Below are 15,166 nucleotides of genomic sequence, written 5' to 3'. Positions count from 1 at the left end.
GCTGTCGCAATTCCACCACCCTAGAAACACAGTAGCTTTCCATGGAAAACATGGAAGTTTCATCAGCATTTAAAACACATTTAGCACTCCGTCTCTTATGCATATTGTTATGAAGAAAGCAGGCAGAGAAAAGGCGCATGAAGAATTCATGCACGTCATGGTCAGCATCAGGAAAAAAGACAGGAACCAAGTTCAGATAAAGCTGTAACTGTTACGTAACACCAGAAAAAACAACACACACACATACACACACACCCCCAAAAGAAGAAGCCCAAATAAGGGACTTTTTAAAATTAAGGAAAAAAAGGGGAAAAAAATTGGCATTTTAATGAACCATGAAAAAAAAAAGGCAAATCATAAACATGACCATGAGCTGTGGTACAAAGCTGTATCATGTTGTGCTGAAAAATAATTTGCACCGAGTACACAACCTTGGATTTCTTTTTATAAAAAAAATCATTTTAAGTTTTCTGCTTACTTTATGGTATCCCCTTACTTGAACATTGACCGCCTGAAGTAAAACATACATTAATGCAAATGCCAAAAAGTGAGTTACTGAAGTCTATGACACTTGGCACAGCAGCAAGTATTGCTTCTCCCTCTCCTTCTCACTGCGCGTCAGGCCTGGCAGCTTCAGGGCTGCCAGATTGGCAGAGGATCCGAACGAGATGCACTTTTTCATGAAGCACAGAATTCAACGCTCCACGTAGCGGTGTTGAAGACACCCCTCCAGATCTATTTTCCTGCACAACAACATACACAGCGGAAACGCTTGCTACTGCTGTAACGTATCTGCCCAAGCTTTCTGTGGCCAGTGGGGCACTCATACGTAGCTTGGATCCCATCTGCCGGTTAACTGAGGTTGTGGGACAGAGAGAGAGATGATATACATTGAGGTTTTTTTATCCGGAATGACAAAAATTCCTTGGAGGAACAGGGTTGATTACTTTCTCTGAACCTGCCTCTCCTCCAAGATGCAGAGATTTTCACGCCAGGAGCATATATCTGCCAGGAGGACAAGGGACAGGAATCCAACAAGATAATCAACTAACATTCTGGTGGAAAAAATAAAGCAAACCTCCTCATACTCAGCACATCATTCCAGTAATCGTATTTCTTAAGTCGTTGTACACTTTCATGATTTAAGGTGCTTCAATTTGCTTCACCATGAAATGCCAAATTAAGCCAACTCAAAGCTGACCCACCTTACACCTCAGTCCAGCAATTTTAGCCTAAGGTTGGAGAAGATTCTTCTATTTTTGCATATTTTCCAGATTAAAAAAAAACTTACATATGTGAAATTAGATACAAATGTACGGCTCCAGACATGTTTCAGATTGCATCAGAGACAGCAGTTATTAATGGCCATCAGGCTTCAAATCGCCAGGTGTGTGTCTGTGTTTTTAGCTCAGCATTTCTCACTATTAAACCAAAGGGCACAGGAGCAGGAAGGGATGACACAAGAAAAATGCTAACGAGACGACTGCAATTTCTCTCCCCTCCCTACTTAAGTGATTTCCCTTTATAACAGGACATCCTCCACACCATCACTGTGTTGCATTTATTCTGGCTTGCTCTAGACCCAGGCATGCGGCAGACATGAAATGCAGAATCAAGGGAGTGCTCAAGCCCAGAAGTAGTTGGGAAGTAGAGGTGCAGGCATGAGCCAGCCATGAGAAATCCACCCACAACCACTCTTTCCAAAGAAACAAGGAGACAAAATTAGTACAATGGCTAATTATGCAATGTCAAACCACAGGAGACTGAGGGACATTTTTCACGGTTGTTTTTGGAGGTGGAAGGTGGCTAACAGTACAAAAATAAAGGTTAGATTCACTGTAGAAATAGTAGTATTTCACCAGCACATTCATGCGTGCTGTCTCAACTGGGCACAAGTGCTAACAAAGGATTTGGAAAAATCACAGGCCAGTGAACGCAAGGGACCTATCGAAGCTGGTCTCCCCCTCTTCTGGAGACAGATATACATCTCTAGAGGGAGAGGGCTATAGAAGGAAACACGGTTGGAACAGTAATAAAGGTATAAAAATACTATATTCCAATAAGGATAAGAAATAGATAAAAATACGTGCTTCGTAGCCACACTAAAGGTTGGTTGGTTTTGTTGTTTCTTTTTAAATATATCTGCTGGCTGAAAATAACAAAAGGGAAGTGACTGTGCAGAAACTACTGTACAAAGCTTCTCAAAATGCAAAATGCCATATGTACTTCATACTTGCCTATGCTTCAAAAACATGATTTACAGTTTTAGAAGCCCTGCTCCTTGCTCACAATGAGGATGGCCAGCCCAGGCAGTAAGTCTTGGTTCCATGCGATGCAAAAAGAATAAGCTATTCCTATTATTTAACACATTAGACAGTAATATCAAGAAGTTTAACACTATACCTACATTGTCAGATATGGAACAAATATATGATTACACAATTCCTTTAAAAAAAAATATCTTAGAATACAGGAAGACAAGAAATATCTAAGTGTTAGATAAGTATACAATCAAACAGCTCATCCTCTGTTCACTTGGAATTCCTCCTCTGACGAGTATAGTAGCTTTACAGCTTAAGCAGCCCATATTCCCACTATAAGATAAAATGTTTTTTCTGAGTATTTCCTCTTTGCTGATGAAGATATTGAGCTGCTTACCCTCAGAGAAGTGGGGTCGGGGGGTTAAACAATACAAAGGACATTTCATTTTTTTAAAAAAAAAAACAACTCAGTGAAAACACGCAGAAGTCAGCCCAGCTGCCAAGAAATACCTAGATTTTGTCTCACCCATGCTCTCTCTCTCTCTGTTGTTCATACTATTTCTTTCTCCCATGCGTATCCCCATGTAGGAAATCCTGAGGTCACCAGCATGTGACCCATGGAACTTGTGTTCTCACAAGTGTAGAAGGTCTCAGCATTACTGACATTTCCTTTTATGGAGCTGCTCTGCAACTTTACAAAACCTCAGAAAAGCCTGGCTAACCTAACATCCCCTGGAGAGAATTTCTCTGGTAGAATATGCTCCACAGCCAGATGTAAGGGTGGTTTTGTACCTTTTTTTTTTTTTTTTTTTTTTTTAAATAGCATTGCTATTTCGTGATAAGAAGCGCTGGATACTGATGCAGTTCCCTGGAGAGGCATTTTCATCCAAGCAATTACTGATTATGCAAATATAATTACTGTAGCTACGTGTTAGATGGCCACATTTTCCATCCCCTTATTTTCTAGTGTGTCAAATAAGTTGAAGAATGCCCTGCCTCCTTTCAATTAATTTTTTAATGATTATTCTAAGAAAAGCAAGCATCGAGCGTTTCTATTCACCTTTCCAAAGCAGCTAGAATTGAAATAAAAAGCGAGAGGTGATTATTATTCTGATCTCGTTTGAGCTGATCCAAGATATGACTCTCAGGAATTTCAATGGGGAAAAAATACAAAGGAAAGTGAGAAGGAAAAAGTCTTAAACCCTTTCCTGCAAAACAAGAAACCAAGAATCCTTTACCATGGCCTGGCTGCTCAGCAGATGCCAACCAGCAGCACTGGAGAGACCAAAAAAGCACAAAAAGAAATTCTCCGTAGTAGCACTGACACAACTTCCTAACCATGACTACAATGGGATTACCTGTAATTTACTCTCCTCCTGCAATTGAGAGGCAGTCAGTCAAATGTACACAATTACGGTTATGATCCAATCGCATAAGGCAGCAATATAAATAAAAGTAAAGGACACAAAATAAGTCAGCCACACCTCCATCCATATCAGGCCCTGAAATCACCGACAACCTTTCAGCTTTCAAAATAACTAGCGCATAGCTTGAGGTTCTTTCAGACAAATCTTCTCTTCACGGTTTTCTGTGAAGTCCTTGCAGAGCTCTGAGTCCAGCCAGCCCCGCTGTAGCATTTCTGCCCCATTTTCTCCCTTCTCAGGGCCACCGCGCTCTCTGGAGGGTGAGCGACACCTTCCATTCAGCCACCCCTCTAACACAGCCTTCATGCTGTCTGAACATGACACTTAGCCAACTTGAGCCAAGAAAGGAGGAGAGCCCAAGACCATGGGCATCACAGGTGAGCAACCAGAGCCCCAGGACAGGACCCAAGAGGTCACCTAGCCAAGGCACCAGCTGCTTTACCTACTCTTTCAAGGTTCAGGTGATGGAGTCCACAACTACAGAGCATCACCACTCTATCTCTCCATCTTCAGATGGAAGATTCCTATCCATCACCAGTCCATCAGCTTTGAACACTTGCTGCTCCACCAACACCTTCATCACAGTCCAGGCTTTTGGGAGCCTCATCCTTCCCGCTGTTCCTGCCCTCAATCTCGCGGGCAGGTCCACATCTTCCTTGAAACGTACTGCCCCAAACCAGATGCAGCACTGCAGCTGATGCCTTATCATCAGATTGTAAGGATTCACAGTCCTGTTTATTCATCCTAATGTAACATTTGCCTCTTTCACAGCAACGGGGTATCATTGACGCATATCCAGCTTATGATTCGCTATCCTGTCACCCAGGTCCTGCTGCGGACAGCCTGAAATTATTCCCATTCTGTATTTGAACATTTCAGCATTCCTGACTAAACTTTTACCTTTTGCACTTTTCACACTGCATCACATTCTACAAAATAAAAAAAAAATCCCAAACAATCAAACTCACCACATACCTAATCCCAATATACCACTTTGATTTCTAGACTTGTTTTCCCAAATGCTTGCAACTCCTTCAAGATTTACGTCACCCGAGAACTCAACAAGCTTCTTTTCAGCAACAATTTCTGCAACAATATCACTAGTGAAAACACTGAAATGCAAGACAGGACACCCATTCACGACAGTCTTTCAACCTCAAAAGAAACCACCGATGCCTACTGAACGCTCTACCAGTTTCCCATGCGTTCTGCCATGAGATTTACGAGAGGCATATATAGGTAATTTCTAATGCTGACATCTGAAAATTTCTCATACAGCACTGTCAAAACTCTTCCTGGAATGAAAACACAGGGTATCTGCTACTTCTCTGCTACCCACGAGACTTGTTACCCCATGGCAGAAAGAACACAGATAAAGCAGATTATTTTTTTTTTGGTTCTTGTCAAATCTTTATTTGCTGATGGGCTGATGTGCAATTTTGGTATCTTCCAGGTACTTTAAACAAGTGTGTTTTTTCCAACACTTTTCTGGAAATTAGCTTCATAGCTTACAGTTTCTCAGCTTCTCCTCTGCACTCTTAAAAATAGGCCTTCTCTAGCCCTCCATCATCTCATTTACCTTCCAGCTGTTCCTTCTTAACACCTTTAAGACTTATCCACTCCTGTTTAGTCATAAGGTAAATATTCTCATCTATGCTTTGTCAGGATCTCAACAACTACAACCTACATTTTTCAACTTCAACTATGTCTAATTTGGTCTACCCTCATAAACATCAAAATTCTTCTAGAAAGATAGTTACTGCAGATTCCTATTTTATATAAGACTTTTCTTTTGGTAGATGCTGTAGAGAACGGGGAATCATTACTGCAACATAATCAACTTCTTTTACAGCTTAACTTTCTTTATGACTTGCTGTTTTCAATGGAGTATTCTCATGCATCGCTGAAGCTGCCTCCATTCACATGAACAGCTTTAAGTTTTTTCTCCAATTTGAACAGCTTTCACTTGCACCTGCTTAAAATTTCCCCAGCTGTGCCTACTGTTATCAGTCTTCTCTCGGGTTTTCAGCCAATATTTGGGGTCTTCCAGATCATCATCAATACAGTAGTTCCGCCTATGAGTAAAAAATGTTATTTTAAAAAATTATTTTTCTGAAGGAGGAGGGGAACGGGAACAAACAAACCAGGAACCAACTTCATGGTTCCCAATGCCATCGTCTACTGCTTTCCAGTAGACCATCTATTCCAGACCCTCTCTGAAAGATTTTTCTTCTCAGATTCTCTCAGCTGCTTTCCTCCTGACTCCTTTTTGCTCCTCCCATGAGGTTTATGGGGCCTTTGCTGGAGAACACGGTCTTCTCATTCATTCAACTCGATAGCTCAAAATGCTGACAAACTTTACGTGGAGCTGTACTTCGGACAATTAACTCCTACAGCTTGATCTACCTCATTTCCTAAAGGAAAGGTGCCTCCTTAATACATTTACCGTGAGCAGTGGGTAGCTACCATTTTAGCTCAATCCTCCTCTTCCCCAGGCTACCATACAACGTAGGTGTAGGTAACTAATCTGTGGTAAAACTTCTCCTGGTTACTGTAACGTCTCATCAGTGCTTTGCACTATGTCTCTACTCATTCGTTGGCGCATCTTTTGCTTTGACAGGCAGCTTCTCAGAAGAACTGGGATTTTGCTATAAGTGTTCAGTGCTATTGCGGAGGACTAGCAGCCATCACAAAGTAATTAATATCAATCAAAATAATTAAATCAATCTAGACATAACATGACTCGTATCACTTCTACATCTGTACATTTACTTAAAGGAAGACTCGGCTTTCCACATTGCTCCTTCTCATCAGAGAGGGATATCTCACTGTCATGGTTTAACCCCAGCCAGCAGCTATGACCACACAGCTGCTCTCCCACTCCCCCGGGCTGGGATGGGAGAGAGAATTGGAAGAGTGAAAATGAGAAAAAACCCATGGGTTGAGATAAAGACAGTTTAATAAGTAAAGAAAAAACTGCGCACACAAGCAAAGCAAAACAAGGAATTAATTCACTGCTTCCCATGGGCAGGCAGGTGTTCAGCCATCTCCAGGAAAGGAGGGCTCCATCACACATAATGGTCACTTGGAAAGACAAATGTCACCACTCCAAACACCCCCCCCCCTTCCTTCTTCTTCCGCTAGCTTTATATACTGAGCATGATGTCCCAGTTGCATGGAATATCCCTTTGATCAGCTGGGGTCAGCTGTCCCGGCTGTGTGTCCTCCCAGCTTTTAGTGCCCTCACAGCCCACTCGCTGGCAGGGTGGTGTGAGAAGCAGAAAAGGCCTTGACTGCTCAGCAACAACCACAAACATCGGTGAGCTACCAACAGCGTTCCCATCCCAAACCCAAAACACAGCACTACACCAGCTGCTAGGAAGAAAGCCAACTCCATCCCAGCTGAAACCACGACACTCACAATCCCATTACTCCAGCTGAGCAGAGAGATCTATATATAGGGATCACAATGCAGGTATTGCTATATCAACAAAGATGTCTGTAAGTTTGCTTGACAAACGAACCTGAAGAGTATCCATTGGTCAGTCACCTACGATTACCAAGTCACATGCTAATTCTCTCTCTTGATTAGAGAGAGAACATTTTGCACATGTAATCATGTGCAAAGAAAATAAGTTAACATTAATTATTTTCCTAATGTTGCTAATCTGTAAAAGCAATGGTGGTAGTCATTATAGATGTATTATACAATTAGAAAGGGTGGCTACTCATATTCTGAGTTAGCATTTAAATACAGATCTTCCAAAGAAGTTTGAAAAGCCCTATATTCCATCATGTATTTTTACTCTTTAGTATTTCATAAGAGGTACAAACACAATATTCTCTATCCAGGTGGATGTGAAGGGCATCATTCTAGGTGAGATAACTTGTAAATACGCCGTTGTACTTGCTCAGCAATATAATTTATGCTGAAAATCACTGTTACAAGTTAATCATTACATCTTTAATTTTTTTATATATATATACACACACATATAAAAGCACGAGTGTGTGCACATTTTGAACAATTTATCCTGACTGCACTGTAAAAATTTTTATTCCTTCTTTCTCTGAAAATGCTGGTGGAAAAAAACCCTGTGTTTAATTACACTAAAAATTGCTAAACAGTAAGAGCTGATTTAAAGCCACGACCTCTCTTAGAGACAGTTGTGAAGACACATCCCCAGTAAGTACAGCTAAGGACTTCTACGTGATCCATGTGGAAGCGTATATCCACTTCTGTTTCCTACAGGGGAAATGGCAGCCAACTCACAGTCCTCTTCCAGATTCAACTGGAATAAAGTTATTGTGCAAACTTGCAAGTATTGTAAGAAAGCTCTATCGTTATGACCTATGAGTTGGAACAAAAAAAAAAAAATAAAAAGGCTCTGCCAATCTACTCCTTTCAGAAACTATTTATCTTACATTAAAAACCAAGAGTAATCAGTGAACTTATCAGAAGCATTTTAATACTGAATTGTGATTTCATTTATATAAAGAATTAAATCACCTATGCAATGACTTAAGGAAACCATATAAATTAGGGTAATTACATTAAAAATAAAGGATAAGCACTATAGGAATAAACAACAGTAGAATTGATACACATTCATCTTCTGTTAAAAAAAAACCAAAAACCAAAAACCAAAAAACAAAGGAAAGTAACTAGCATAGCTTTTTGGAACTCTATAATGCTATGCTCCAAAGGAAGTATTTGCACAAGATTAGTGTTGCAATGAAGCTACACAATTTTACCCTGAAACCTACAGCTTTAGAGTGGGCCCCAGAGCTTTTAAAGTTATTTTTCCTTCCTTAAAATATCACCACGGTAATTTCAGTAGCTTCTGTCTCCTCTCTATTCAAATTACAAGAAACAAATAAAACTCTTGCAGAAGAACCTTTTTTTCCTTAGGAAAGTTTCCGTTCAACATCAACAAGCCCCATGAATGGTCAAGTCTTTATTCTGCTTTTTTTTTTTTTGTCATTTAGATCCTGGTTAGGTTTTGTTAGTTGTAACAGTTCTTCTGTGTATGCAAGAAGTTTTCACACAAGTCTAATCCCGATGGCAAATACCGCTACTGCCAGCGAAGACAAGAGCACTCTGCGTCTCCCAAGATCAGCTCATCGGAAAGCCGCTTTCTCCTTCACTCCACAGAAGCATCCTTATAAATAAGACTCTTAAGCGTTTTCCCCCTGGGGCTATTATTTGCTTTCTCTGTAGAAGCAAATGGTTTCTGCATACTAATACATAGGTAAGCGCTGTGCCTACCCCAGCATCCCTCCAGAGCTAACGGGTGTTGCAGCACAGACTTTCCCCCCTTTTGTCCTCCTCCTAACACCGCAGACCCCGCTTCACCCAGACACACGCGGGGTAACCACGGGGACCAGGATTTAGCCTATACCTTTTGAAAACACAAAATCCAATATAAACACAAAATCCTGTAATAAAGTTTATTGCTGTAAACTGTAATCCATGCAGCGAAGATGAGCAAACAAGAAAGATGCTAAGGCTTAAAGCAATTTCACATTCATAAGCTCATACTCGGCTTCGCTCTCAAGGTCAGTGCAAGTTGTCATGGGCTGGAAAGGTTAATGCGAACATGCCGTGCCGTGCGTGGGAGGACAGTAACCAAACCACACACATCAGCACACTTTCAAACTAAAGAGTGTCACCACTCAGCTAGCTGAGAGAGAGAGAGAAAGAGAGAGAGAAATACCACGGTGAAAGGGAACATTCCCCAACTCCAATAGATACGAGGATACCAACAGTCCGCACATCGATAACAATTTATAAAATTATGACCAGCTCTATGCCAGCTCTGTGGAAGCACCACACTCCTGAGAAACATCAATGTGAAATGTTTCAAACAAACTAACAGGACATCTCACTTGCGCAAAACAGCTCCTTTCAACTACTCCATGACGAGAAGTACTTTAACACCTCCGTTTATTATCTTGCCTTCATCTCAAAGAATTTCCCTTACCTAAAATGCCACCTAGAGAAAAAACCTCTAGTCTAGTGGCACTTTTAGCTCAAGGGAGCTGCTCTGTCAGCATGAGCCAACTAAAACTTGTGTAACGCAGCAGTAAGCCTGCTCCCGTCAGGGCCATTGGACTGCCCTAATGTACTTCTCCTGGTTCAGAGACACCTTCTGACCATTCGTTGAGAAAGAATTCCCAACAGTAAAACTTATTGCCACACAAGGAGAAAGAAGATAAACCAAGAGTACTTGGTGGACCACTTGGTGGATGTAGTAGCTGTGTGGTTTGTCCCGTTGGCTAACTTAAGAGAAATAAAATATGCCGTTCTTTGGAGCAGCTAAGCCACTCTGCAGAAGGGTGGGGGGGTCACTCGCACTGTGGGACGCCAGCCACCAGGCACGCTGGTAGAGCTGTAAAGTGACTGTTCCTTTCCATTAGAAACGTTCAGCTGATATTTACTGAGTATTCCCAATTTCAGTGATAAGGTGGACTCCTAGATAAACACTAAGGTTTGATTTTCCAAAGAGGGTCAGCTGAAAGTGTGAACGCACCACACCTTTGAAAACAAGCTCCAGAGCATTTTAAGTTGAATTTGTGAGACATGAGGCCACTTTTGATAGAAAATGGCCAAACGTACCTAGGGCCATGCATATGTGAAGTTATTTCCACAAATGCCTCCTTGGATTTCAAACCTGCACTCCCTTCAAGATGAAATTAGCAATTTGAAAACTTTAGCTAAATTTTTTCTGGTCAAAAGTACAAAAAAAAACGGTTCAAAATGAATTTTTTTTTTTTAATTACCGCATTAAATATTTTATTTTCAGACAAGAAAGTTTATTTAAACAAAGAAAATTGCTCAGCTTTGCTTATCGATTTCCTACAGATTAGTATTTTTTGATTTTTTAGAATAAAATACTTCAGGGAAATGAACAGAAGCATACCTGAAGTAGGTATGCTGGGCTGTCAAACCACACAAAATTGGGAAGAGATTTCCTAATGAAATATTCCCCACTAGTGGTTCCTCACTACAAGACTACCCTTTGGTCTACAACCAGATGTACCTGGAGAGGTTACGCTGCAATCGATGCCCCCAGCTGACAGCAGTAAGCGTAGTGCAGGAGTCCTCACGAGCAAGGGCCAGTTTACAAAAATGCCTACTACCTGCCACGTCCAAACCGCCATAGCTACTCCTGTCGAAGTAAATCTGTTTAAAACTGCCTCAGTTAAGTCTGCAATGCGTATTTGAGAACACTGCACGCATCCTCAGTCTTTCTGACTGTAGCATATTCAGTTTTACAGTACAACTCCATAATCAGAATAGAAAGATATTTAACTTCTTCCATATTTTTATACATTCATGATCAGTGCTCTCTGTGCTTGGAGGCCGATTCAGTTATTTCTTACTACAATGAAACTTTGTCTTCATTACAAATGGAATCCACCACATTCAGATCTCATTATCCGCTTTTGCAACATTCAGGGAAAAAAAAAAAAAAAAAGACAGAAAACACTCTTTCTAACAATGACAGCTGATAAACTGTTAAAGGCATCGTGAAACTTACACGTTAACTCAGCCTTTTATACGTTTGCAATTATTGTTAGCCGAATATTGCACAATAGTGCAATAATGGTGTTTCCCCAACATCTACGCTTACTAAGAAGTCACTGAATTTATGCCAAAAACAAAGCACCAAAACCAGAAGCCATCTCCAACTTAAACAGAATATTCCTTTCTTCTGACAACATTAAAAATTAATCTCCGTGATGCTTGGGGCAAGTCAGTTCCTGATGTATCTTTATTTTCAAGCTTATTCATGTCCATCTTTTTAACCAATCTTAAGGTGATACATCTCCCATTTTTTACCAAACAGCATAATGCCCATAAGAAGTTAAGCCATAAAAGCCAAGGTCCTGTTGGCTTCCTACACAAAATAAGTTTCCCATGACGTTACTCATAACTGTAGAGCTTTGCACAGGTGACCTAAACCAGGACTCTCCTCCTTCAGGTTTCTTGCCTTTGAAACCAGTCTTGAAATTCAGCCTCTTCACTGATTCTGTAGTTATGCTTCACCAATAGCTCACACACCTCCTCCATGACCTACAGGCCGGCAATATTTCTAAGTGCAGAAGCTACATTTCTCCTCCTCATGGCAGCAGCGCAGCTCCAGCTTCACTGTAGGCACTTTGCACCATGACAGGGTGCCTGAGCTGCTTGAAAGCACGTATAAAAAATTTAAATAGGTTATGAGCAAGTTTAAACAAGATTTACCCTGTTGCTAGTAGTCATGGTTATGAGATAATCGTTTATTGCTCCAAGTAGGTATATGGCACTTTGTCAAGACATAGGACAGAAAAAATAGAGAAGAGCGCTTCTATAATGCGCAGTTTCTGGTCAAAGAGCAGGTGATCCCCCACCACCGGCTGCACAGAACAGGCTCAATTAAAACTCTCCGTAGCATTTACAAGAACAACGTTTGCTATGGTTGACTGCTTTCTGTTGTCATAAGTGTTCCACTTCTGTCACCAGACATATCAAAAAATCTAATTCTGTCACCTTATTTACAATCTTGACTTGCCCACACTTTGAGTATTGACTAATCTGGTTAACAAGATTTAATTTAATCTTGTTTTTAAAAAGAAGCGGTATGACTATTCACGTGACCACAAAACCCTGGGTTCTTCTTGCACTCTCTCTACTGAACTCCCGTAGAAGTTAGAATGGAAAAAACAAGAAAAGACTTCAGTTTGGCCAACGAACACCCTGGGAATCATACACTTGCCCAGAGGAGCAGAAGTCAGCCTCCCTTGGCAGACTGCTACCACTGCAGTTACGTGATTAAAATAAGGGTGTGGGATCTTCTTGGCTTGGGATTTCCATGCTTATCTTACCAATCTGGACTTTCAATATTGCCAAGCCTGAAATGAGATCAGTCCGTATCTATCCTTTCATCTGTCATATCTTTAAATTCAACCAGCATACACAGTAGTCACATTTATTTCAGTAGCAAACCTTCAACTATTCAGAGGGGCCAGAATTATTTTAATCTTTAGTAATTTCTTTGCCTTTTTATATAAACTACTTCAGCCAGAATATACAACTGTCTTACTTTAAATGCAAATTTACAGCCACCATCATCGGCTTTAAAAACAAACAAAAACCCAACAACTGATAAAACCCCCAAACTTTTTCCATTTCAAGTGCCCAGTGACACAAAGGAATAACTACCACTGTGTCACAGAGATCTTAGTCACACAGTATTTTATTTTTTTTTCAAATAGAGACCGAGTATTGCTGACAAAAATATTCAGCGTGCCCCTCAAAGATCAGAGCTCATTGTTTTCGAACAATATTGTTAATAAAATAAAATGCTGATTAATGTTTAAAAGAAACTAAAGTGGGAGGAACAGTGAAAATCAAAAAGTCTTGAGGTTGGAAAGCTATGCGTTACGGCTGAGCCAGTCTAACAACCTGCTGCTGTCAACAGTGGGAGCATCCTGTCCTCCTCCACCACCTGGCACCGCCTCTGGCACTTCTTAGATCCTGCACCACGCGAATGCAGCTTGCTCATCCAGCAGAACACTAATCCAGCAAAAATAAAACCAGATAAAACACCCTTCTGCTGATTAGCAGGTTTTTTTCGGAGCAGTATGGATTACAAGAAGTGGCAGGACCAATTCAAGCGGATGGGGAAGGCCTGCAAGGCTAGGACAGGGATGAGATGGACCTGCCTGTTTCAGCAGCAAACTGCTGGGCGAGCGTAGGTGTAATGTATATTTTCACCCCAACTATCCTTATCTTAGGCTGGAACGTTTTAAGAAGTCAGTGCCCTCAGCTGCGCAGGCAGTATGGGCAGCCCTGATCCATCTCACTGCAAAAAAACCCCAATAGTTTAAACCCTCTCTCAGACCAGTCAGTCTCCTGGAAAGGTATTTTAGCCAGAGGACGTTACCCCGCAGGGGAAATGTAAAGCTGAAAGCTGGAAGTGGTAACTTCTTAAAGGGTGACAGCTAGACCTGCAAAACCTGTTAGTTACAGTTCTATTTGACCTGAATGTAAGCTGACACAGGACAAGCATGCAAGACATTTCAGAGGGCTTCTTAGACCCCACCTATTTATTCTGGGTGGGGGCATTTAAAAAAAAAAAAAGGCATTCTAAAGTAAGTATGTATTTTAACTCCATAGTCAGTAAAAATACATTAATTCATATTCTGAGGTGGACTGAAAACTGGCTGAACAGCCAGACCCAGAGGGTGGTGGTCAGTGGCACAAAGTCTAGTTGGAAGCCAGTAACTAGTGCTGTACCCCTGGGGTCAAAACTGGGTCTAGTCCTGTTCAACGTCTTCATTAGTGACCTGGGTGATGGGTCAGAGTGTACCCTCAGCAAGTTTGCTGATGACACCAAACTGGGAGGAGTGTCTGATACACCAGACGGCCATGCTGCCATCCAGAGGGACCTCGACAGGCGGGAGAAACGGGCTGACAGGAACCTCATGAACTTCAACAAGTGCAAAGTCCTGCACCTGGGGAGGAACAACCCCATGCGCCAATATACACCCAGCTGGAAAGCAGCTTGGCAGAAAAGGACCCGAGGGTCCTGGTGGATACCAAGCTGAAGATGAGCCAGCAATGTGCCCTTGCCACAAAGAAGGCAAATGGCATCCAGGGCTACCTTAGACAAAGTATTGCCAGCAGATTGAGGGAGGTGATCCTTCCCCTCTGCTCCGTACTGGTGAGGCCACACCTGCAGTACTGTGTCCAGTTCTGGGATTCCTGGTACAAGAGAGACCTGGACATACTGGAGAGAGCGCAGGAAAGGGTCACAAAGGTGATAAAGGGACTGGAGTATCTCTCCTATGAGGAAAGGCTGAGGGAGCTGGGACTGTTTAGCCTGGAGAAGAGAAGGGTCAGGGGGGATCTCATCAATGTATATAAATACCAGAGGGGAGGGCGCAAAGAGGACAGAGCCAGGCTATTTCCAGTGGTGGCCAGTGATAGGAGAGAGTCAATGGGCACAAACTGAAAGAAAGGAGACTCCGTCTGAATGTCAGGAAACAATTTAATTATTTTTGGGTTTATTGTGAGAGTGGACGGAGAACACTGGCACAGGTTGCCCACGGAGGCTGTGGAATCTCCAGCCATGAAGATATTCAAAAGCCATCAGGACACAGTCCTGGGCAACCAGCTCTAGGCAGCTCTGCTTGAGCAGGGGCTTGGACCAGATGGGCCACAGAGGTCACTTCCAGCCTCAGCCAGTCTGTGATCTTGTTCTTAATCCTTGACTGTTTCCAAACTATATTCAGAGAACAGCAGCTACATCAGACTGCTGTGGTCTTGGAGCATGGTATGTGAGTTCAATTCTGCTGCAAGTGCAAGCTCTGGCAGAGAAACAGGCTTAGGAGGCCTTAGCTCTCCTGGAGCCCCTTCATTCATCAGAGGCAAGACTGCTGACACAAGAGGTTGCAGAGTCATCTCCATTACATTTTATTTGTTGAATGGCT

General features: G+C 41.8%; 1 protein-coding gene across 4 annotated transcripts in view; it reads right to left on the bottom strand.

Annotated features, from left to right (window-relative positions):
• TEC (tec protein tyrosine kinase) overlaps nucleotides 1-15,166 on the bottom strand; it is a 54,526-nt gene that overhangs the window by 18,918 nt on the left and 20,442 nt on the right. The gene's annotated exons all lie outside the window — the stretch shown is intronic.

The sequence above is a fragment of the Rissa tridactyla genome, chromosome 5 (assembly GCF_028500815.1).
Source record: "Rissa tridactyla isolate bRisTri1 chromosome 5, bRisTri1.patW.cur.20221130, whole genome shotgun sequence".
In the NCBI taxonomy this organism is placed as follows: Eukaryota; Metazoa; Chordata; class Aves; order Charadriiformes; family Laridae; genus Rissa; species Rissa tridactyla.
Note: the sequence above shows the minus strand (reverse complement) of the source record. Positions and strands in the feature narration are given on the sequence as shown.